We start from the raw sequence: 22,571 nt of genomic DNA on the forward strand, positions 1-22,571 counted from the left end.
CATTGCACCCTGATTCCGCCTGTTCTGTTTCTACTGTTGGGACTTTTATTATGAGATAATACACATGCCTCCCCTCCCCCAAAGCGTGGACAGCCGGGTGAGTGTTTGAAGTGAACACACTCGTGTGAGCGACATCACACTGAGAAAGAAACTGTGAACAGGTCTCCCCCATCTGTTTTCAGTCCCATTCCCACAGGGTGAACGCTCTTCGGACTCCTCAATAGTAATGCCCCTGCCTCATGCTTCACGTGTCCCTGGGATTACAGCATGCACTCTTCTGTGTCTGACATCTTTCTATTCGTGCTACAGCAGCAGAGTCATTTGGCTTGGGAACTACTCGTTACTGCCACATAGAAGGACTTCGGCTTTTTCTGCACATGGATCTGAGAAATTTTTACACAGCTCTGGGTCCAGGGGTGGAGGAAATGGGTATCCAAATCAAGCATTTACTGATAACCAACCGTAAGGAACTTAATGGCCAGCCCAGAATTGGAGTCAATTAGGGAGATTTTGTTTTGTTTTGTCTAAGACAGGGTTTCTCTGCGTAGACCTGGCTGTCCTGGAATTCCCGATGTAGATCAGGCTAGCCTTAAACTCACTCCACTGGCCTGGGTCAGCTGGTTAAGGTTCTTGATGTCAACAAGGCTGATAACTTGAGTTCACTCTCTGGGACCCATAAGACTGAAGGAGAGAACCAACATCTACATGTTGTCTTCTGATGGCCTTACGGGGCTGTGGTGTTCTCATTCACTTGTGCACACACGCATAAATCAATAATAAAGAACTTAAAACAACTTCATCTTGACTCAATATCTGACACCACAGGGCACAGATCATCTTCAGTGTGTTTTTCACAGTCGGTGATATGCTGAAATTTTTTAATTAAATAACTTGCTTTATTTTACTTTGTGTGTATACTCATGGGTCCCAGAGAGTGAACTCAAGTTATCAGCCTTGTTGACATCAAGAACCTTAACCAGCTGACCCAGGCCAGTGGAGTGAGTTTAAGGCTAGCCTGATCTACATCGGGAATTCCAGGACAGCCAGGTCTACGCAGAGAAACCCTGTCTTAGACAAAACAAAACAAAATCTCCCTAATTGACTCCAATTCTGGGCTGGCCATTAAGTTCCTTACGATTTGCTCACATGTATGTCTCTATACCACACATGTGCCTGGGAAGAGGAGGAGGGCCCTAGCAGTGCACATGCCAGATCATGGCCTACTCTGACCCGCATTGTGGAAAGCCTGCTTGGCTCTGGGGTCAACGAGGGATGAAGGGAGAGTGAATAGAGAGGTAGGACCGTGTCCTTTGGCTTCATGGAGTGTGGGCTGTAAGGCGGCAAAATGGAAGATCAGGGAGGGAGGAGGGCTGGAAGAAACTAAAGGGAGGTGGTTGGGGGCTGAGGGGTCAGGAAGCTTTGGGGAGAGTCAAGGGAGAAGCCTTGCCAGGGTTGGGGGTGCCTTTTAAGCTTTGCTATCTTGACTGTAAATCCCTCATCATCTTTTCCTCAGGCAAGCATGACAAAGAACCGAAAGCAGTGTGGGGAAAAACAAAACAAGCACAGACACATATCTCGTTGGGGTTCTGGAGACCAGAAGTCTGAAATGCAGAGCCCCCTCAAGCCTTGCCTGCCTTCTCCTGCTTCTGATGGCTTCTATTCTATTCTAGAGACAGGTCCCAGCTCAGATCTGTGAACTGTGATAGGACCCACAGAGCATGTGAAGCAGGTGGGGTCACAGACTGACAAACAACACCCCTGCCATCCCTCTTTGTCCTTCAAAGCACTGTGATTGATGAGGGTCCAGCCTGACCTCTGGCTTCCTTTGGTGGCTTGTGCTGTGGTGTCATAGCTAAGACATTTGCCAAAACCCCAGGTGACTCCCCTGTGTCTTCTCCCAAGAACTCCACAGGGATTTGCTGTTTTCTTTTTGACAGTATCTCAGGCTGGCCTTGAACTCTATGTACCAGAGAATGACATCAAATTCCGGATCCTCCTGCCTCTACCCGCCAAGTGCTAGAATTACAGGTGTGTGCCACAATGCCCACCTCTTACACTCATGTTTTAATGTCTACCCTGCATTTTGAGTCTGATAAGTTTAGCAGGGTCCTCAGATGAATTCATAGATGACAGACACGTGCTCCAGGGGCAGAGCTCCATTCTATTGGCCTCCTTTCCCTCTCCCCTGCCAGGGTGGCCCAAGCTCTTTGGGGCTGTCATCCAAAGTGGCAGTGTTCTGAGTGGAGGGGAGTTCTCACACACAGCAGTGTGGAGAGGCCTTTAGGTGGTTACCACAGTGCAAGAGGCCAAAAGCAGAGAATCGGGCTCTCTGGGCTCTGCCCCCAACAGAGCAGAGCAAAGTGGAGCAGGCTTTCCTCAGGGTAGGACAAGTGGTCAAAAGAGAGAAATCCCCTTTAAGAAGAGCTGAGCAGAATCATCGCTGTTGCCATCATCACCACCACCACCATCATCACTCACTGTCACCAGCATCATCACTGTCACCACCATCATCACTGTCACCAGCATCATCACTGTCACCACCATCAGCAGCATCAGCAGCATCAGCAGCATCAGCAGCATCAGCAGCATCACCAGCATCACTAGCATCACCAGCATCACTAGCATCACCAGCATCACCAGCATCGCCAGCATCATAATGATGGGTAGCAGATCTTGCCAAGTATCAGTGGGCACAGTGATCAGCCAGAACTCACACTGCCGGTAGGAATGAACATTGTCAAGCCTGTTTCGGCAAAGGCAGTTGGGCACATGCCTTGCCCATGACTCAGCAGCTGCATTCCTAGGTCATACCCAGTGTCAGTGCCCAGCTAGATGTATTTAGTCCCAGCCCTCAGGAGGCCGAGGCAAATGGATCTCTGTGAGTTCAAAAGCAACCTGGCCTATACAGAAAGTTCTAGGCCAGCCAGACACTTTGAAGAATGTTCATTATAGCTGTAATTAGTTGGTTGGTTGGTCGATTGCTTGTTTGCTTTGGTTTTGTTTTTTCAAGACAAGGGTTTTCTCTGTGTAGCTCTGGCTGTGCTGGCTCACTCTGTAGACCAGGCTAGCTTCAAACTCAGAGATTTGCCTGCCTCTGCTCCTGAGTGCTGGCATTAAAGGCGTGCATCACCTCTGCCCCACTGCAGTTGTATTCTTTTTTTTTTTTTTTTTGGGTTCTTTTTTTCGGAGCTGGGGACCGAACCCAGGGCCTTGCGCTTCCTAGGCAAGCGCTCTGCCACTGAGCCAAATCCCCAACCCCTGCAGTTGTATTCTTAATTGGCAGAATTCAGTGGAAACCCAGCCTCCACCCACCTCAGAATGAACCCATCACAGTGCATTGGCATTGTGGGATATCATCCAGCCCAGCTTCTTACACTGTGGACTGTGACCCCATAGGGTCACGCACACAACATGCATGCATCGCACTGCACACGTCTGAAGGAACCTCACTCAGATTCGAGGCTACTGTACATTGTGGCTGCATACAACTGTGCTGTGCTCTGCTCTGTGGAAACCATAGTCTCCTTAGGAGAGACAGAGACTTTCCCTGGTGTCATTCTTCAGCATTAAGCCTCCTACGGGTGCATCTTTGGATTCTATTGTATTTGAATCTTTGGTTTTAAAAATTGCTGTTTGGAGGGATGGCTAAGCGGCTAAGAGCACTTGCTGTTCTTGCAGAGGACCCAGCTAGGCCCACGCGGTGGTTTATAACCATCTGTAACTCCAGTTCCAGGGAATCTGATGCCTTTTTCTGACCTCCCTGGGCACCAGGCATACGTGCACAGACATACATGCGAGTAAGACTCCTGTACACATAAAAGTAAAACTAAGTAAATCTTTAAAAGACAGGCAGACGGGCAGACTGGCTTACAGGCTGAGGCAGTAGGAGCCAGGGCAGGACCCTGCTGTGTGGATACAGACTCTTAAGAGAAGCAGGAGCATCTTCTTAAGGAAGCCACTATGGGCGTGGCCACAGAGCTGATGAGAATCGATTGGGGTATATTTTGAAAGTAAAGGTAGCTGGATTTGTCTGTGTGTTGGATGTGGCAAATGAAACCAAGAGAAGAACAGGAAGGAGCTGGTATGGTAACACAGAAATCCCAGTGCTTGGGAGGTGAAGGTTGAGGGTGGCAAATTTAGGCTATCCTGGGCTACATGCTGAGAGCTATTTTTCTGTTTTTTGTTGTTTGTTTGTTTGTTTGTTTGTTTGTTTAATAAAAAGAGAGGGGAGGAAGGAGGGAAGGAGGGGAGGGAAGAAGAGAGGAGAGGAGAGAGAAGGAAGAGAAAAAAAGAGAGCATAGATAATGATCAGAGTAAGAGTATCTCTGTGAGTGTTTTGATCTAAGTACCTGGGAGGCTGGGCCTGCGACTTCCCAAGACAGGACAGAGTTCTGGGGAAGGTAGAGGGGAGAGGAGAGTACAGAAGTTTGGGGTTAGACCTGTTAGTTTGAGATGATGCCTCTTGAATTTCCAGGTGGAGATTTTGAGGTGGCAGAGTATAGAGCACATGGAGAAGCCAGGGTCTGGGAGCCTGGCTGTGAACTTGAAACACTTTCAGGATGGCTGTCAGGGCTTCCTGGTAGATCTCCCTGGGATCTAGAATTCTAGCAGCATCCTGGTGTCTTTCAGGTCATCCAACCCCCAAGACAAAGGATGATCCCACTGATGCCACCTCCTGGCATCCACACTCACAGAATCCCCCCACCCTCATCTTCCATCCCCCCCCCCCCCGCCAAGCAAGCACAGCAACAGAACACAGCTGATCCACAGGACAAGCTACTGCAGAAACGCTGGCTTGGGAAGGCCAAGGCTGGGTCATAGCAGACGTCCTGACTGTCCCTCGTTCATCATAAGCATCCTCAAGCAGCTGTGGGAGAAAATAAGGGCTGAGCCACCCTACCACAGGGAACTACAGTCTTTCTCATTGTTGTGAGCAAATATCTACAGGAACAATTTGAGGATGAACGTCGTGCTTTCGCTCATGGTTTGAGAAGATACTGTCCATCAGAGGAGGCAAGACAGCTGGGGCTCCATCCCCTGCATCAAGAGCTCGTACCATAGCTGTTACTACCTATGTATGGGGAATCAGGGAGCTGGCCTGCGGTGCCATCCATGCCCAGTCATCCAGTCGTCACTAGACAGTGGTCCTGGCAGGTGGCTTGTCGGTAAGCTCACAAGAGACCCTGAGTCAGAACCACAGCCCTCAGCTAAACCACTTCCAGATTTCCTGCCCACAGAAACTGTGTGAAGTAGGAAACTCACGTTGCTGTAATCAGCCTGGGCTGAGGAATAGTTTGTTACCCAGTGTAGATAATGGATGTGCTTTCTTTTTAAACGCTAAGAAGGCTGGGAGGGTCGCTTCTGGGACTCACAGTGCCTTTTGCCTCCTGGCTCCTACAAGGTAGCAATCTGGTCTGCAGAGCCTTTCCTGAATGAACCCTCACTCAGCACACCCAGACAAGGTCTGTCCCAGCACCTCAATAAAGTGTGCCAACTCCCCTCCAAGTCACGTGCTCCATAGAGGTCAAGGGTCACAAGAGCTAATACAGTCTTGGGGCTCGATCTGCCTTCCCTGTCCTCAAGCTTTCCACTATATCCAGCTCCCAGAGAGACCTGGCTCAAAGAATAAGGTGGGCAGCCCCTGAAGACTAGCACCTGAGGTCGACTTATGGCTTCTACATACAGGGAGCCACAGATGCATTCAGGTGAAGGAGACAAATGACTCCCAAAACTTCTCTGACCTTGACGTGCACACCATGATGCCAGCACAGGAGTACACACATGAGAATGGACAGTAACCTATGGATTCTGGGTAGCAGATAGTGTGTGAGAGCCTGCGCAGACTGGACCATCCAATGCACAGGGGTTATCATGGTGTGATGTCATGGTTGACTGAGGATGGGAAGGGGAAACCCCACACTTTCCATAGTCCTTCCAGTTCCTTTTTGTGAACCCTGTGACAAAGCTTTGTCTCTAGCACCCTTTCCAGGGCCATCAAGAAGACAAAAACAGGAGCTTAAGTGAATTAATGTCTTAGAGAGACTGTCACATGGTAGGGATTCCCAGTGACTGTGGCATGGGAGGCAGAACTTCTGTGGACCTTAGAAATCATCATCTCTTTCAGTATCTTCAACTTCTTTATGAACAGGAGCCATTATTAAAGTCCCCACATCTTGAGTTCCCCAGTGCGACCAGAGGAAGTTGGGTCAAGGCTAGGAGGTGAGGAAGCTGTCAGAGAAGTTTCCAGAAGAAAGAGAAGAGTTCTGTCTGACTGTAGTCTTTACAATATATCTCTGTTTATTCATTTAGCTATGCATACGTGTGTTTTCCTGAATGTATGCATGTGCGCCACCTTTGTGCTGTGCTCTAGTGACAGGTGGTTGTGAGTTACCCTGTGGGCCCTCTTAACCACTGAGCCATCCCATCAGCCCCTCCCCCTCCTTTTCTCATTAGTTAGTTAGTAACCAGGAAAGTGTAAACAGTCCTTGTTGTACATCCTTCTAAGCAGTTCTAAGCTCTTCTCGAAGGCCAATGGTTCATTATTAAGTAGCTACTGTAGCAGTGTGAGCTCCCCATGTGGTTCTACTCAGTTCTCCCAGCAACCTTGCAAAGCAGCTGGCGGTGTCTCCTTCTCAGCTAAGGAGGCTCAGACTCAGACAACTCAACCCAAGTGAGTGATTGGAGCAGCTAGACCTGAAATAGATTTGGTTGGATATCAAAGTCCATGGCTTCAGGAACGATAGAAATCCTACCAGGCTGAGGCTCTGGAGGACAGAAGGCTCCATGAAATTGGAAAGCTGAAGCCGGGAGGTGACCTTCTGCCTTCTGGGCTTCCAAGGCTCCTCCACATTAGAAGGTAGCCAGGACCTCAAGGGGCGTCTGGTTGCTCTTCCCACCTTCCTTTGTGTTAACGATCAAGCAATTGGGGATTCAAGGTGCTAAAGCGTTTAACTGGGACTCCAGGTGGCTCCTTCAGGGAACTATCATGTGCTTTACTGAGAGGCACAGCCTGGTCCTTGATCTGAAGCTACCCAGAGAGTGTGCTTATTCTCCAAGTACTGACTCCAGGCCAGCATTGCACACATATTATCTTCATTCTCATTGTTTTGGTAACTGTGTGCGCGTGTGTGTGTGTGTGTGTGTGTGTGTGTGTGTGTGTGTGTGTGTGTGTGTGTGTGCGCGCGCGCGCCTGTGTGCCTGTATATGTACCAGTATACCTGTATATGTATATATGCCTGAGAAATCCAGAAAAGGGAGTTGGATCCTCTGGACCTGGGTTATAGGTGGTTGTAAGCTGCTTGATGTAGGTGCTGGAAACAAAACTCAAGCCAGCTGCAAAAATAAAATAAAATAAAATAAAAATAACAAAATAAGACCTGGTGCTCTAACCACTGAGCAATCCTTACAACCTTTTCGTTCCCTTTCTTTTTTTTTTTTTTTTTTTTTTTTTTTTGGTTCTTTTTTTCGGAGCTGGGGACCGAACCCAGGGCCTTGCGCTTCCTAGGCAAGCGCTCTACCACTGAGCTAAATCTCCAACCCCTTCGTTCCCTTTTTAAGCTGAAGAAATTGTGGTTCAAAGAAGGCAAGAGTTTGCTGGAATAGGATTTGAGTGCAGCTATGGTTGGCTCCAGAGTGGGCAAGGCTCTTTCCACACAATTCTTAATGACAGGTGGAGCAGCTGGGTGACCAAGTCAGGTCAGGATTAGGATGAAGCCCAGAACAGAGAGCTGTCATTTTTTCAGGTTGGTAAGGAGCACACATTCTTCCCATGAGGCTCTGCTCTCAGGGCACAACATCAACAGAGTAGGAAGACGTGGTTTCAGAGAAACTTCTGCTTTGTGCCTAAACGTTGGGGTCCATCTGATCCATAAGCATCCGTCCGTGAGCCCCGTTAGCCCCGCCCCCCCAGACAGGGCCATGTTCCTGTTTGGTCTCTAAGGACCATGAACTTCCTTATTTTTTTTGTCTCAGTCTTTCAGTTTCAGTTTAGGTTTTGAGACAGGGTCTCATTGTGTAGCCCAGGTTGTGCTGGCACTCACTATGTAGTCCAGGTTAGCCTCAGACTCACAGAGATCCATCTGCCCCTGCCTTCCAAGTACTGGGACTATAAGTGTGAGTCACCATGCCTGGCTTCTTACCAGCCTTTATATTAATGTAGTCATATGCTTTAATTTCATGTGTGTAATAAACCCCAAAAATGTTTTAAAAAATAATTATTTATTTTACGTTGAGACCAGCATCTTATCCAGCCCAGCCTGGTCTCAAGCTTGATATCTCCAGGATCATTTTGAATTTCTAAGCTGCCTGCTTGCACTTCCTAACAACTCACTTCATGAAATGTTGGTCATCAATCCCTGGGCTTTGTGCATACGAGGTGTCCTGGTTGGTTTCCGTCAACTCGACACAAACCTAGGACTATCTGGGAAGAGGGGATCTTATGTGAGAAAATGCCTTCAGTGTGTGGGACACTTTCTTTTGATTAATGATTGATGTGGAATCCCTCAGCAGGTAGAAGAAGCAGGCTGAGCAAGCCATGAGGCTCATGAGCAGCATCTTTCTGTGGTCTGCTTCAGTTCCTACCTCCAGGTTCCTGTCCTGACTTCCCTCAGTGACGAAGTGTGTCTTGAGAGTTGTAAGAGAAAATAAATTCTTTCCTCCCTGTGCTTGTATGAATGAGAATGGCCCCCACAGGCTCATGAGGTTGAATACTTGGTTCCTAGTTAGTGAAACTGTTTAGGAAGGATTAGGAGGTGTGGCCTTGTTGGAGGAGGTCTGTCACTGTGGGTGCTTTACAGTTTCAAAAGTTCATGCCAGGCCCAGTCTCTGTCTCTCTCTCTGTCTGTCTGTCTCTCTCTCTCTGTGTCTCTCTGTCTCTCTGTCTATGTGTCTCTCTGTCTCTGTCTCTCTGTGTCTGTCTCTCTCTCTGTCTTTCTCTCTGTCTCTCTCTGTTTGTCTCTCTCTGTCTCTGTCTTTCTCTCTGCCTCCAGCTTCCAGATCAGATGTAAAGTCTCAACTACTGCTCTAATGCATGTGTGCCTCCCTGCTGCCATGCTTCTTGATGATCAAGGACTTAACCCTCTGAAACTGGAAGCCAGCCCCAGTTAAACGCTGTCTTTTCTATGGTTTGTTCATGGTGTTTCCTCACAGCAATAGAACAATAACTAAGTCACTCCCCGAGTTGCTTTTGGTCATGGTGTTTAATCACAGCAATAGAAACCCTAAATGAGACACCATCCAAACCACGATGCCTGTATCCTAGGCAACAGACTCTAGAGCATCTTCCCTCCAGTCTGACAGGCCTAAAACCTGGAGCAAAATTAACTTCAGCAGTTGTGGCAGCAGCTAACATTCAGGCATTCACTCAACAAACACTTACTGAATTCTGACTCTGCTGTCGATGTCATAGACATGGCCGTGCACAGAGGACACACAGAGCCCTGTCTTCATGGAGCCCAGGTTCTGAGGGACTGTTGCATGTTCAGGGGCACATGCATCGCTAGAAGCACCTTCCATGGCGGAGTTCATTCATCCTCACTGATTCTGACCTATGTTTCTCTGACACCCAATCTTCAGGTGAGTGGGGAGGAATCAGAGCCACCAACTTGTCATGTCAGCAGTGCCGGGGCTGAGCCCAAGATCCAGCTCCACGTCACTGCCTGTGGCAGCCCAGGAAGGTCTACTCACAGCCACCCCTACCCCTGGAAAAGCCAGCATGCTCTGACCCTGGGAAGAATTTCAGAACAGGTCTCGATGCTATGAAGAAGCATTAGGAGTTTAGTTTTTCAAGACAGGGCTTCTTTGTGTAGTCATGGTGGTCCTTGAATACTAGACTAGACCTCCCTTACAGAGATCCACCTGCCTCTGCCTCACTAGTGCTGGATTAAAGGTGTGCATCACCACCGTCCAGTGCATTGGGAGTTCATTAAGAAAAAGTTTTGGGCTTTTCAAACGGCTCATATGGATAGGGTACTTGCTGGGCAAACCTGATAATGGAGAGGTGGAAGGAGAGAATTGGCCCACAGAGCTGTTCACTGCCCTCCAAATGCACACTGTACCATGTACACCTACACATATACACACACACATCATACACATATACACACACACAGTGTACACACCACATACATACACACCCACACTCACACGCACACCCCACACATATACACACACAGTATACACACCACACACACATCACACATACACATATCACACACACATATCATACACATAATCATACACACTACACACACACATCTCACACATACACATTGCACACACACACATACATACATACATCATACGCACCACACACACATCATACACACCACATATATATTCCACATACACCATACACACTACACTACACACACCATACATATACATCTCATACACACATATCACATCACACATACACACATATACATTCATGTACAAGGAAACATACACACTCATGTGTAAGGAAACACACATTCGTGTATAAAGAAACACACACTCGTGTATGAGGAAACACACACACTCGTGTATGAGGAAGCACACATACTCATGTATAAGAAAACACACACTCATGTATAAGGAAACACACACTCTCGTGTATGAGGAAACACACACTCGTGTATGAGGAAACACACACTCGTGTATAAGGAAACTCACACGCAAGTGATGAGTGCAGCCTTCTCAGCAGACTTAAGTATCTTTACAATAAGCACACAGAGGATTTTTGTGGCTTTTAGAGACTGCCCCTCCCTTCTCCCTTTTTCTCTTTTCTGGTAAATGAGGTCATAGGGTGGTCCCTGAGTTGCACAGGGCTATGATCTGGTAAGATAAACCGTAGGTCACAAAAATTGTAGGAGGACGGTTAAGTCACATCTTTTATTGCAAATAAAGCTTAGGGTCTTCTTTGCAAGAGTCCAGAAAATGGCAGGTTTACAGCTGGACAAAGAGAAAGGGCACATTTGGTCACTACTTGGTCATATGGTTAGGCCCTACGCCTAGCTCAAGACAATTTCCATGCTCTTACTTGAAATATCTCCATACCAAAAAAAAAAAAAAATACTGTTTTACACTCTTTCTTCTGCTGCCGTGCTATCTTTAGGAAGACCAGGAAACTCTTGGGCCATGTAAGTCACGGTGGTCACGGTCCCATAGGTAAGCACCACAAGCATCCATGAGGCCACAGGAATGCTGGGGGCAAGCATCACCACAGGATCAACTCTGACAAATGTCACCCAGGTAACTTTGGGAAAGTTGTCATGAGGCATGTCCACTTGAAGAGGAACCAGAGCTTCTGCCCAACTGTCAACCTGGATAAACTGGGGACACTGGTCAGCGAGCAGATACGGGTCAATGCTGCAAAAAACAAGACAGCAGCTGCTCCAGTCATTGATGCTATCAGACTGGGCTTCTACAGAGTTCTGGGGAAGGGGAAGCTCCCTAAGCAACCTGTCACCGTGAAGGCCAAGTCCTCAGCAGAAGAGCTGAAGAGAAGATTAAGGATGCTGGAGCTGCCTGTGTCCTGGTGACCTGAAGCCACCCAGGAGGTTAATTAAATGCTAACATTTTTTTTTCTGGAGCTGAGGACTGAACCCAGGGCCTTGCGCTTGCTAGGCAAGCTCTCTACCACTGAGCTAAATCCCCAACCCCAAATAATAACATTAAAAAAAAAAATTCTTTCTGCGGGAACACGTGTTATAAATCGTCCTGGAATTTTTTTACTTCATTTTTTGACAACTCTTTGTTGTTTTGGTTTGTTTGTTTGTTTTTTCTCTATGTAGCCTTGGCTGTCCTGGAACTCACTCTGTAGATCAGGCTGGACTCGAACTCTCAGAGATAGGACTGCCTCTGCCTGGGATTATAGGGTTGCACCTCTACTTCCTGTTCATTTACAGTCTTTAATGAAGGGCTGAATTCCCTTTCCTATGTCCCCTTCACTTTCCTTCGTCTTTCTGGCTTCTTTCATTAGGGCTATGTCAGACACCAGGACAAGTCTTTTGTATTCATAACTCGTGGAGTGCAGGGAGGTGAGGCCCTGGGATCAGTGTGGTTTGAGACCTACTGTGTGGACTTATTGACATATTCCATGGGTGACACTTGGAAAATAGCTGAGATTTCCAGACCCACGTAAATGTCTGTGGTTCTCTGGTGCCTGGGAGTGAAGGAAAGGGGGATCATAGAGGACCCGCATGGGTCAGGTAGGCCGTCTATGACTGTGAACTCCTCTTCTTCCCGGTGAGGGTCCAGGCAAGTATGGATTCCTGGAACAACCGCATTGTAGGATCCACAGTGATCACTATTTAGGAACTGTGTCTGCAAACACGGGTGGGAACACCACGGGAGGAAGAGGCCGGAGTAGAGGATGAAATTATTACCTGCAGTGCAGAGCTGTGGTATCCAGTACTGATTTCCTACCCCCTCTTAGCCGGGTGTGCAGTGCACATCCCTGTCCCGTGTCACCTCAGGATTTCCCAGTCCAGACTGTGGCGGTTCCCGCCTAGGCTGCGGTTCCAAGACCTGAGGGAAGCGCTGCGGGCTTTGGCGCCCCCTGCCGGCACCGGAAAGCCATGCTACGCTCCGAGCCCCAGCGAGGCTAGAAGGGCCAGTCGCTGCTTGGGCAGGATTAAGTCACTAGAAAGAAAGGAAATGAGTCACCACTCCTCGCAGCTGGGGAGCGGCCTGGAGAGAGTGTCGAGATAAGGATACAGGAACTCCGGACAATGGCGGGAAGTGAGAGGAATGTGGGCCTAGGACTGCCTCCAGTACCCTCTGCGCCCTGGACCAGAGAAGGAACCCTCTGAGGGATGCAATGGGGGTGGGATCCCCGCCAGAATTCCAGTAGGGTGAACCTTGGGTGGTTGGAGGAGGATGGGATAGGGGACAGCCCGGGGTGCCCATATCATCTTTCCTACATCCGTTGAACTTCCTAAAACCTTAGCTAGACTTCCTGCGAACTCCTTTAAAGCCCTTGGCATAAGACTCAAATTCACAACACTCCCCAGGGAACACAGGCAGTGTAAACATGGGTCGGGCTATTTACGGCTATGGAGTCTGTTTTCCAGAAAGAAAGTGTTCCCTCAATAGTAAAAATGTTCATAGTCCTTGCCTGGGAATTTAGGAGAGCTGGCCTTTGACCTCAAAATAGCTCTGGTCCCATCTGGATTAAGATATCTGACGGTCCTTGCTGGACTCTCACAATTTGAAGTTGAGGCATGCAGTTAGAAAATTTGTTCCAAACCAGTTGTCTATTCCTTAAGTCCTGAATGTTCTTTTGTTAAGTAGTCATCCCTCTCTTCTGAAAAAAAAAAAAAAAAAAAAAAAAAAAAAAGCCAATTTGTGTTCTACCTTAGACAAGAAGGTCTTTCCATGTGATCTTTCAAGGTGGCCCACTCTAGTTGTCCCTCATGTCTCAGGTGTGAGTTGAGTCCCCTTAGTAGGTCTCTTTTCTTCCTGGAGTGCCTTTCCTTTGTCGTTTCCTTGGGCCAGATTGAGACAGTCACCAGTGAAGACTGGAGAATCATGATCAGTGGGCAACTGGAGAAGAAATATGGACCCCCAACCAGGAAATATCCCACTGAAGAGAGAAGAGCAGGAATAACTTCCATATGCGAACACGTCTAGGTGTGCCAACGGGGCTCCTAGAGTCCTCCAGTCCATTAGATGACGATTCTCCCAGAAGACTCCTGAGTCTTGTCCCACTCATTCCAGCCCACAACTTGAGATAAGCCCTGGCGGTGGGTGAGTCTACCAAATGTCTCCTAAAAGCTAAGGCCGTACAAATTCCCTAAGCTTCCCACGGGACAAGAGAGTGTTATGGGGTCTTCTTCCCCTGGTGGTCACAGCAGTGCAGGGCCACAATGTCCCAGGGAGCAGAGCTGCGTCTAATCAATCCAGGTCTCCTTAGGGTTTTCGACAGGAATCCTTGGAGCTGTCAGCAGTCCCCTCACTTCCCGGATGGCCCCCTGTGCACACAGTACCCAGTGTGCATATTCAGGGTCCACATAGATCTTTACCCTCTTCCACTGCCGGGCTTCAGAGCTCTTGTCAAAGCCTAGAAGAGGGTTTCAGTCTCAAACTGTCTACACAGCATATCCCAAACTCCATCCTGAACAAATGAACTCCCATCCCTAAACAAGTGGATGTCAGAACTCTGCAGAGGGTCATCCTTAGGCGCTGGTCTGCATAGACACTGCCTGGCCTGCATAGTCGACAGCAGGATTGCTCAAGGCCTGCCCCTTCAGGGAGGAGAGCAGAAGGGTTGAGAGAGGGCTGGGCTTTAATGTGCCACTTCAGGAACTTCCAGAACAGCCTGGAACTTCACCATTCTATCTGACAACTGTAACTGTCCCTTTTAATTAAAATTAAGTATCTTTCTGAAATCAAGGGTATAAACTCTTGAGAGGCTATCCCAGATTTGCTATGTGCCTCAGGGGTCAGGAGTCCCATGGCCACTGTGGCTCTCAAATATCAGGTCCATCTGAAGCCCTGAGTCTAACTCCTTACTAATGTATCCTACCAGCTGTCGTGCTGGTCTAGCCTGAGCTAGGAAGGTAGCCTACCAGCTGGAATGCTGATCTAACCTGAGCCAGGAAGGTGGTATCCTGCCTGCTGGGGTGCTGATCTAGCTGATCTAGGAAGGCTCTCTGTTGGTTTATAGTTTGTAGTTTAGAATGTGCCAAATTCTTCCAGAACTCAGACTATATTTCCTTTCTCTGGTGCTTTTCCCCAAGAGACCTTATAGACTCCGGTGGATAAGACTTTAAGGGAGTTGGGGGGAAGAGTTCCCTCAGAGGTGCCCTCCTCTGTTGCCTCACAAAGTAATAAGTTATCTATGTACTGAAGGAGGGTGGTGTGTGGGCTCCCCCCCCCCCATGGGCCAGAATTATTCCAAACAGATGCAGGCTGCTACTAAATCCTTGGATCAAAATTATCTACACCCCACCCCACTTCCTATCCCCTCCACATGCAAGTGTTAGCTCTCCTGTGGCAACCCCTCCCCCCACCCAGAGCAGAGGGGAAGAAGAAGGAAACAGCAGCTGCCACCCAGAGTCTGCAGCTTCGCATCTCTGCTGCAAACTGCTTCCTTCCCCGCCCTCTCCCTTTGCAGCAACGCTGTCTGGTAGTTTAAAATAGCCAATCAGAACACAGGTCACCCTGTAAGGAGACAAAGAGCCCAAAGTGGTATAAAATGGCTATCTCATGCCCTGCATTTGTGGCAGTTTCTCACAGAGATGAGCTAGCACAAAATAAAGTGCTCCTCACTGAGCCCGCAGCACTCCTGGGTAGTCGGGGGTCACTTCCTTCGGGTGAAACCCCGCCCCCTCATCCCAGGGACTTCTACCCTCGAAGTCATTTCCACAGGATGTTTCGAAAGACACCAGCAACAGTGAAAAGGCAAGTCACAGACCAGGAAAAAAAAAATACCCGCAAACTGCTTATCTGATCGGGCACCGAAATCCTGAACATTTACAGACTGCTCATAACGGCAACAAAACCAAATAACCTGATTCGAAACTGGAGTAAACATTTCTCCAGAGAAAGTACATATACGGCCGGTGAGCATACACAAACAGCCTCCGGCACATCGGTACAAGTGATGTGAACGGCTTAGCAACAAGTTTGATCCCTAGACATATGGTGGGAGGGGCCGCCCAAACCCATCAACTTGTCCTCTGACTTGCAAGCCATAGGAGCATCTGATAAGGTGTCCAGCGGGTCTAGTAGCCAGGGAAATGAGAAGCAAACATACAATGAGAGCTGAGATGTGCTTCTTTTCCTTTGAGAACCAAGTATTGGTTAATTAATTAATTATTAATTAATTAAAAAGAGCTTTGAGGCTGGAGAGATGGCTCAGGGATTAAGAGCACTGGCTTGGTCCCAGCACTCCCATGGTCGCTCAGCTGTGACCGCAGGTCAGAAGACCCAGTTCCAGGGAGATCAGGTGGCTCTTCTGACCTCCCTAGTCACCAGGTACACACTATGTTGCATACATACGCTCGGACACATATACATGCACATACAAATTACTATTTTTTTAAGAAAATATTTCTAAGAAAAAGAAAGTGAAGAATTAAAGCTGGGAGTGGCAACACACAACTAGAAACCCAACAGCGGGAGGAAGGGCACCAGGAAAACATGGCTCACCCACGTACAAAACACTCATGCACATAAACAAACCTAAAGATACTTTCTGAAAAAAGAAAAGCCATTTTAAAAAAAAAATGGAACTTAGGCTGGAGAGATGGCTCAGTCAGTGGTTAAGAGCACCGACTGCTCTTCCAGAGGTCCTGAGTTCAAATCCCAGCAACCACATGGTGGCTCACAACCATCTGTAATGGGATCTGATGACCTCTTCTGGTGTATCTGAAGACAGCTACAGTGTACTTACATTTAATAAACAAACTAATAAATAAATCTTTTTTTAAAAAAAATTTGGCACTCTTGTGCCCGTGAGCAGAGATAGGGAAATGTGGCCGCTACTGTGGAAAACAGCGTGAGAGGCTTCCAAAAAGTTTAATCTAGCTGTAATCCAAGTTTCCCACTTGGAAAACTGAGGCAGGAGGATTGAGAATTGAAGGTCACCCTGGAAGATCTAGTGAGATGCTATTTTGTTGTTGTAATTGTTGTTATTATTATCATTATCATTATCATTATTATTCTTTAGGCCCGGAGATGATTCAGAAGTTAGGAGTACTTGCTGCCCTTACAGAGGACCTGGAGTTGGTTCTTAGTACGAGGTGAATCACAACCACATGTATGTCCAGTTCCAGGAATCCGATGTTTTCTTCTGACCTCTGAGGGCACTGGGTGCCCATGGTACACACACATGCTTACAAGCAAAAACACATGTACTCATAAAATAGGAATAAATGAATAACTTTTTTTTTCTTTTTCTTTTTTTTTTTTTTTTCTTTTTTTCGGAGCTGGGGACCGAACCCAGGGCCTTGTGGTTGCTAGGCAAGCGCTCTACCACTGAGCCAAATCCCCAACCCCTGAATAACTTTTTTTGTTGTTGTTTTGTTTTCTTTTTGCCAGACAAGGTCTCTCAGTGTAGCAGTTCTAGAACTTACTCTGAAAACCAGGCTGGCCTTGAATTCACAAAAATCCACCTGCCTCTGCCTCCTGAGTGCCAACAAAATTAAAGGCTCAATAACATTTTTTTTCTTTTTTCTTTTTTTCGGAGCTGGGGACCGAACCCAGGGCCTTGCATTTGCTAGGCAAGAGCTCTACCACTGAGCTAAATCCCCAACCCCCATAACATTTTTTTTTTAAAATTACTAAAACTAGGCTGATAGTCCTGACACATGCTGCTAGCAGCAGTGCTGGAAGGGAGGACAGAGAATCACACGTTCAAAGCCAGCCTGGGCTAGACAGTGAGTCTGAAGACAGACCTGGTGCAAGAAAGTCACACGTAAGGTGGAGAGAGTGGGGCGGGAAGGAAAGGAAACAGAGTCGCATAAAGTAGAAGGTAGCTGAGGGATCAATGCTTCCCGAATAACCCAAAGGTAAGTGGTCTGCTAACCAGGCCTGTTAGAGACAACAGAGATGTCCATGCTAGGATTCACAAGTCATTAGGCCCTCCCCCCTGTGGAAGAACAAGCATCTCAGGGCAGCTCGGGGGGTGGGGAGGGCATGCTAGGACCATGACCACTGTTAAGTCCTGCCCTGCCGTAAAGCTCCCAGTTCTCTTCCTGAGGAAAACATAATTCTGACAGGTAGAAAAGATGACTCAGGTAACAACTATTTGAAAAAATAACAACACTGGTGTGCTTAAAATAGTTCTGGTAAAGAAAAATCTCTGCCGTGTAAATCTCCCATCGGCCCAAGTAGCCTGACTTGCAGTCTCCTGCCTGTTTAGATTGTTCAAAGTGTAACCTGGGCTGGGACCTGAAAGGGGTTTAAGGATGTACATGACGCATAACCCTAGGGTAGACATGCATTAGTCAACTCTTCCAGTTGAGGCTGGCTCCTCCTTGGGCAGTAGCGGAGGCAGACAAACGTGATTAAAGAGCCTTTCCTTCACCGAGCTCTCAGTGCATAGAATGATCTCTCACTGAGAGGACATATTCTATCTATAACGTCATGCTTGGTTTTAAGGGCAACTTGCCACAAACTAGAGCCACCTGAATAAGGAGCCCCACCTGAAGAACTGTCCTGACTGCCTCAGTTGACGGGAAAAGATGACCCTGACTGTGGGCCACACCTTCTGGTGGCCGCCCAGATTAGCAGTGAATCAGGAGGAAGGTCATGGCCCCCTCTGCTCTCTTGACCGCCTCTGTTTCCCTCTTGCAGCTGCTGCTAGCTCCTCTCTGGATAGCAGAGAAAGCTGTCAGGGCGGACGAAGGACCAGCAGCTGCTTGGGAATCTTCCAGGCTTCCAGCACCGGACCAGTACTAGAGACAGACAGCTTTGGCTCCTCCCAGTCTGGGTTTCTTTGGAAGACACAGGCGTCATGGCACATGCAGTCAAAAATGTCCCACTGGGTCCTTCCCTTGAGACAGCTGGGTCCCACTTCCAGGCTGTGCCTCAAGGCCAGCTCCAAAGCTTCCAGAGAGGATTTGGTGGCACACCCATTAATCCCAGCACTCAGGAGCAGGGATAGTGGATCTTCTCCGATTTGAGGGCACTCTGGTTTATATAGAGAGCATCAGGACAGCCAGAGCTACAGAGAGAGACCCTGCCTCCAAAAAACCAACAAAAATGACCTCTGCAGATGTTTACAACAGCACTGCTCACAATAATCCAGTGGTGGGGAAGAGTAATTCAAACATCTTGCCAATGGATAAATAATGCAATTACTACTGGAGAGAAACAACTTTTAAAAACAGGGGGGATTTTCTTTGGCACACAGTACAAGGGCATATCTTTCTGGCCATGAGTAGCCTGCACTCTCCACCTAGACCCAACTTCCTAAAGTTTCCACCACTTCCCAAAACAGTCCTACCATCTAGGAACAAAACCTTCACTACAAAGACATTTTATATTTAGGCTACAATAAAAGGAAGAAACAAATTGTGATGTATCTACGCCGTGGAATATTACTCAGCCATAAAAAAGAAAAAACAAAGGCAGGCAATATAGCTCAATGGTAGAGTGACTGCCTAACATATGTGAGGCTGTAGACTCAGTCCCCACCCCAAAAAGGGATGGATTACCCATATGTACAACAATATGGGTAGATCATATGTGTGTTACACTAAATGAAAAAGACAAAACGAGGGGGCTGGAGAGATGGCTCAGAGGTTAAGAGCACTGTCTGTTCTTCCAGAGGTCTTGAGTTCAATTCCCAGCAACCACATGGTGGCTCACAATCAGGTCTGGTGCCCTCTTCTGGCCTGTAGTTGCATACATGCAGGCAGAAAGCTGTATGATGTGTACATAATAAATAAATACTTTAAAAAAAAAAAGAAAAAGAAAAAGACAAAACGTAAGAGGAGAGCCTGTGAGGCGGCCCATCTGTTGAAGGCACTCAGTAAGCAAACACATTTTTCATACAGGCCTGATGACCTGAGTTTGATCCTGGGAACCCCATGTAAAGGTGAAAGAGAGAACCAACTCCATAGAGTTGTCCTCTGACCTCCACACATGCACCAGGCACACACACACACACACACACACACACACACACACACACACACCCCACACATCTCCCACACACCCAAGACCCTACCATACATACCCCACAAACCCCACACATATCTTATCACACACATACACACACACCTTACACACACACACACACACACCACATATATAGCTCCCACACACCCCAGACACTACCACACACACCACAACCCCCACACATATCTCATCAAACACATACACACACCCCTCACACACATATCCACACATCCCACACCTTCCACTCCCCACACACATCCTCCAAATCCCACACACCCCACATAAGCCCCCCACATATCCCACCACCCCTACACTCATACATCTCACACACCCCACAACACATCCCACAACCCCACACATATCCACACACATATTCCCACAACCCCCCATACACACCCCACACCCCACACACAATAACGAAAAGTTTTAAGGAGACAAAGAAGGACAGTTATTATATGGCTCTGTTTATAGGAAATCTCCAGAACAGACAAATCCACAGAGACAGAAATCAGACTCATAGGTGCAAGGCTTGGAAGAGAGGAGCGGGAGTGATTGCTGACTCTGTGTGTTTGTCCTCTAAGCCAGATGTGGTTGAGAGTTGTAAAACACCATGAAGGTATTAGATGCCTTCACTGGGATGGAGCCCGGGGCCTAGCAGCCAGTGCTCTTACCATCTTTCCAGCCCCTAAAATGGTGTTTATTTTACAGGCTGTGCCTTGCCCTGAGATAATCTATTTAACAGGCAGCATCTGACTCCATTTTGAATGCAAACACAGAGGCAAGATGGTCTGTACCTAGGGGTTGGGGATTTAGCTCAGTGGTAGAGCGCTTGCCTAGGAAGCGCAAGGCCCTGGGTTCGGTCCCCAGCTCCGGAAAAAAAAAGAACAAAAAAAAAAAAAAGATGGTCTGTACCTTGTTGGGCATGTACATGCCTGTCCTCAGAGCACAGGTGGCAATAATTTATTCCAGAAAGTACAATGGCACCTCCTGGGCTGGAGAGACAGCTCATCAGGTCAGAGCTGCTCTTCCAGATGACCTGGGGTCACTTCCCACAGCCACATATGGCTCACAACCATCTGTAACCCCAGTCCCTGAAGAGCAGTACCCTCTTCTGAGCTCAGGCACCAGGCATGTACCTGGTTCACAGACATACATTCAGGCAAAACACTCATACATGTAAAATAAATAAATCTCAAAAAGAAAAAATTTTAAGCTGGACGGTGGTGGCATTTACCTTTAATCTAGCACTCAGGAGGCAAGGGCAGGTGGATTTCTGAGTTTGAGGCCAACCTGGTCTACAGAGGGAGTTCCAGGACTGCCAGAGCTATACAGAGAAAGCCTGTCTTGGAAAAAACAAACCCAGGGGCTGGAGAGATGGTTCAGTGGTTAAGAGCACAGACTGCTCTTCCAGAGGTGCTGAGTTCAAATCCCAGCAACCACATGGTGGCTCACAACCATCTGTAATGAGATCTGATGCCCTCTTCTGGTGTGTCTGAAGACAGCTACAGTGTACTTACATATAATAAATAAATAGAAAGAAAAGACAAACCCAAAATAAATAAATAAATGGTTAAAAAATATTAAAAATTTGTAAAAAGAAAGACAAGAAAAGACAAATTTAAAAGTACCAACTTTAAACTTATCAAAATAACGCATGTTAAAATCATATCAGAAAAACCAGCTCTGAGAACCTATAAAATGCACAAGCAGCACCCACTGGCCCCCATACAGAGGAAGACACTTCACACTCCCATGGCAACAGCCCTCTCTGACCTACCATCTCATTACAGAGATTTGGTTCAAAGCCTGTGCCCAGGCTGCCCCCTTAGGTAATGGTAACCCAAGTCCAGTCACATGTTCTCCACAAGCCAATGAAAAGCCAAATTAATAGGGGAATATAGAAAAAGGAAATGTCATCAATGTGGCCACATTAGGAAAAGAGACCAAGAGATCCAATGACCTGTTTAAATAGATTTGGTAACTAAGCAGTCCTGGTCATGTACGGTCCCACCCATCATTCCCTTGGTTCAAATCTTTCCGGCAAAGCCATCCTACAAGTTGCAAATCTCTGGTTGGCACCAGAACTCCACCCTTTCCTTCTCCTAACATACGGTTCCTAGGGGACATGCCTGTTCCACACAGCCAGTCCAGACAGCCAGCGTGAGGGGCAGGTGTCTCCTGGGACAGCTTCGTTCCTCCCAGGCCTGCTGACTACAGTCTGACACTTGTCTGTCTTTCACAACTATGGTCTCCATACATCTGGCTTGAACACCTTGATGGGACCTGGAGGCTCAGCTCTTCCCTGACCCTGCAGTCTGCTTTGACTCTTTGCCCAGCACCTCCAGCTGTGTTCATTTTCTAAGCACTATGTACTGTGTGATCTGAGAGTTAATGTTACTAGTTATGACGTAAAAGGGCTGGCAAGATGGTCCAACGTGTAGAGGCCCTTGACATGTAAGTCCGGTGACTACATAAAGTCCAAAAGAAAAGACTAAACTCTATAGTTTTCCTCTGTCCTTCACATAGGCACTATCTATCACACATGCCTACCGAGATGGCTGAAGTGAGGTTTAAGTTTAGATTAGTGAACTTAAAGGATCTATGCAACAAAAATGTCTGTAAGCCCCACTTGCCCAAGATATACTTCCTGGGATGCTGGGAGCTACTGCTCGTGTGAAATAACAGGTCACATGTTTTTACTTCCATAAACAAGCTTGGTTGCCCCAACTGCACAGGATGTGCTTGATCGCATGTAGGTGGGTGGTACAAAGACAGGAAATACTTACGTCGGGAAGTGTGCTTGCCTCTGATTGGATGAAGGCAGGAAGTGTGTGGCCTTGTGGCTTTTGCCTTTGAAGGCCTTGACTAGTGTAATCAAGTCAACTAGTGTTCTTTGGGGAATCCCAGGTACGGACTGGCTAGTATCCATAATCCTGGCCAGTATTTAATAAAGCTTGCTT

General features: G+C 47.5%; 1 pseudogene; it reads left to right on the top strand.

Annotated features, from left to right (window-relative positions):
• Window positions 1-10,807: 10,807 nt before the first annotated feature.
• On the top strand, window positions 10,808-11,641 carry LOC148002995 (large ribosomal subunit protein uL15 pseudogene; annotated as a pseudogene).
• The last annotated feature ends 10,930 nt before the right edge of the window (window positions 11,642-22,571 follow it).

Source organism: Rattus norvegicus, chromosome 10, assembly GCF_021556685.1.
Source record: "Rattus norvegicus strain SHRSP/BbbUtx chromosome 10, alternate assembly SHRSP_T2T, whole genome shotgun sequence".
Lineage (NCBI taxonomy): Eukaryota > Metazoa > Chordata > Mammalia > Rodentia > Muridae > Rattus > Rattus norvegicus.